Source organism: Leucoraja erinacea, chromosome 8, assembly GCF_028641065.1.
Source record: "Leucoraja erinacea ecotype New England chromosome 8, Leri_hhj_1, whole genome shotgun sequence".
Lineage (NCBI taxonomy): Eukaryota > Metazoa > Chordata > Chondrichthyes > Rajiformes > Rajidae > Leucoraja > Leucoraja erinaceus.
In genome coordinates, this window is record NC_073384.1 from 25,669,763 (window position 1) to 25,673,320 (window position 3,558).

At 44.6% G+C, this 3,558-nt stretch overlaps 1 pseudogene; it reads right to left on the minus strand.

The window, feature by feature from the left end:
* Positions 1-410: 410 nt before the first annotated feature.
* Positions 411-548, minus strand: LOC129699922 (U6atac minor spliceosomal RNA; annotated as a pseudogene).
* Between the last annotated feature and the right edge of the window lie 3,010 nt (positions 549-3,558).

Sequence of the window (3,558 nt, forward strand, 5' to 3'; positions counted from 1 at the left end):
CAGCAGCCCTTGACATGGTGCTGCTGGTATGGGCACCCAGGTAGACCTGCGGTGCCTTGGGGTATGCTCCTCCGCTATACCTCCAACTTCAGGGTCAGTGCCATACTGCCCTGGCTCTCCCTCTTTTTTCATGAGGGAGGCTTCAGCAGCCCTTGGCATGGCGCTGCGTGTATGGGCCCCTGTGTTGACCCGTGGAGGTATGGTTCCTCCAGTTTGGTACGGGTCTGCCCTGTATAGACCTCTGCTGGAGGTTGCTGCCACGGCTGATGGGGTGGCCCATGAGTATAGTACTTACTTTGGAATTGTCATGATGGGGCATCCTTTCCATAAGGTGCTCCTTCGTGTCTAGACGCCCCCAGACATTTTTATGTCCCAAAGCTATTCCTGGCCATAATACTGAGCCTGCCCTGAAACAACTCTGGACAATTTCTGTGCTTGGATCCTAGCATTGTGCAGTTTTACATGGTTAAATCTCATCCATTTGTGTGTTGTAAGGCTACTAGGACCTTTTCATCCTTACCAAGGGAAATGCTATTTTCGTACAGCACATGACCCAAACATATGTTGTTATTATCATTAGTACCAACAAGTGTAATTATTGCCAACTTGTAGATGGCCCCATATTTTCCCGGAGCTCAACTAAGGTCTGGGATTTTCCCCTGTCCAACTTTCATGCTACCACCAACTTTAGTGAATTGTTTACTGTCTATGAAGGCATGGGGTGTGTTGTTGCCGCAACAATGAAACTTTTTTGCTTATTAATGGTACCTCAATTGGTCCGAAACTTTGCTTCCTATCCAGATTTTTACCTGCAGTTCCAGAGTTTTTTCCCTAAGAGAAGTTCAGCGGCTAATTTTTATGTCACCCCTTAAGTGCTTTTATTCGCGTCATTTATAGCATGAGGGGAACTCTGGCCTCTCCAGCTATTTCCCACCTTTGTAGTTGGTTATACTGACACTGGTGATCTCTTTCATAGAGAGAGGATTTTTGGATAGCCTGACCAGGTGCTGCAAGCAGAGTTTCCTGAAGAGACCTTCGAATACAAAGCTCCCTCACTGGAGCATATCCTACTGGAGCTGTGCTCAACAGCCTTACTTGGCTTTATGCTTTGGGGTATGGTTTTGAATACCTCCAACCTCAGAGTCCACCTCTACCTCAGGATATAAAGTTCTTTTGCTGGAGGATATCATGCTGGAGCTATGCTCAACAGCCTTGCTTGGTTTTCTGCCTTGGGGTATGCTTTCCAATACCTCTAGTCTCAGGATATATAAAGCTCCTTAGCTGGACCATGTTATGCTGGAGCTGTGCTCAAACAGCCTTACTTGGTGTTATGCCTTGGTGCCTGCTTTCCCATAACTCCAATCTCAGAATATAAAAGTTCCTTACTGGGGTAAGTTATGCTGGAGCTGTGTTCAGCAGCTTCTTGGCTTTATGCCTTGGGGTATGCTTTGTAATACCTGTAACCTCAGTGACAGAATAACTCTGCCCTGGTAGGCCCAACCTCCTTCATGAGGGAGACATAATGCGGCTTGCCTATAGGTGTTGCTGCCATTATCCCCCAAGACTCTGAGGACCCATGGGTATAAAGCTACTGTCCTGGAGCTGATTTTATTTGTACAGCCTTAACCTGAAGCTGCTGCCACAGCCCTTGGGGTGACCTGTTGGGTATGAAGCTCCTCCTGGAGCCTGTCGTGATGGAGCATCCCTTTTATCAGGTGCTCCATCTTATCAGACGTCCACAACATTGTTTTTATTGGGAGGTGTATCCTCCTGACCCAATTTACGGGTTATTTTTAAAATAGCTTTTACCCCCCGGCATAAAGCACAGAATCAAGTTCACAAACACACTGAACAAGACCATCTAAGCTAGTCCCAATGCCTTTAAAAAAAAAACATATGGAAATCACCCTAATATCGTTGGGACTTACCCCTCCACGGAAACATCCGCAGTCTGGAAGTCGCTGACTGCCTTGTCAGCGACTGGAGTAATGCACCTGACATCCGCCGGCTCCCGCATTAGTGGTCTGGACTTGGAGTTCTCCCCACAGCCCAATGCTGGTTTCCCCGTGGCTCGCCTGGACTACGCTACTATAGCCAACAGGAACCCTGTAAGAGGAGGTTCCTGCAGGAAAACACAACCTGGTAAGTAATGAAAACTTACCTGTAGGTTTTTTACTTACCGCTGGCAGGAATGAGTTGCCTGCCAGACCGGTGCCTCGCCATGTGGATGACGATAAATGATACGCATGCGGCCTGGCGGGGCTTCTTCACGGAATCACACATGTGACTCCGAAGCAAAATAGATCTACTGGCAATTAATGTGGTAAAAGCAATCAGACGATGGGCGGAATGGGACAGATGAATAGAACATTGGTAGCCCAAAAATTGCAGTAATAGGATGAGGTTGTAAATCTATGCCTATGACTACAGAAATAGTATCAACAATTTATTTCCAATATTTTTCTAAAAGGTGGGAAGGACGAAACCATAGGTTAGCTCGTTTTTATGGTCATATAAATCCTACCTGTGACAGATGTAATTCTGAAGTGGCCTCATTGACCTCAATGAGGCCACTTCAGAATTACATCTGTCACAGGTAGGATTTATATGACCATAAAAACGAGCTAACTTATCTTTTGACATACGAGTTGTGTGAACCACCTTGAATTGTATCCAAGCATGTCTTGCACACATTGAGGAAGTATTAATTAATTTGAAGAATCCTCTCCCATTTCTCTGCAGATAGAGAAATTTGGAGTTCTCTTTCCCAGTCTTTCTTAATTTTATCAAATGTATCTTTTTTTTATTTCAAAATCAACTCATAGTCGTTATTAAGCCCTTCTGATAAGGGTTCAAATGTAAACAAATTTCCAAGATTTCGGTTTGATGTGGTAACAGAAAAAAGGGTAGAGTAGCCCTCAAAAAATGTCTAATTTGTAAATATCTAGAGAAATACGAGTTAGGCAGATTACATTTATGTTGTTCAAAAGACATAAAAGAACCATCCAAAAACAAATAACGCAAAGCTGCTAATAGAATAGAATAGTTTCTTTATTGTCATTGTAACATGAACCATGTGCAACGAAATTTAAAAATGTCAGCCAGTCAGTGCACCATTCAAACATTTCTAAAAGCTAACGATACATACAAGGTAAAATATTAAAAGATAAACAACTAAAATAAATATCACGAAAATAGCACGCATAAACACCCAACCCTCCATCCTTCTGCCAATGTCACAGTGTACCACAGTCCCTTAGTATGTCTCGCCCCTGCGTTCCTTGGCGGCTACATTTAGTGCTTTTATAGCAGTGGGGTAAAAACTGTTTTTTAGTCTGTTCGTCCTTGTCCTTGTAGATCTGTACCATCTGCCTGACGGCAACAGTTCAAACAGGGAGTGTCCGGGGTGGGAAATGTCCTTTATGATACTCTGGGATTTTTTGGTGCAGCGGGAACTGGGTAAGGAGAGGGCAGCCGACAATCCTCTGGGCGTTGTCAAAGGCCCTCTGGAGCGCTTTCCTCTGAGCCGCTGTGCAGCTGATGTACCACTCGCATACA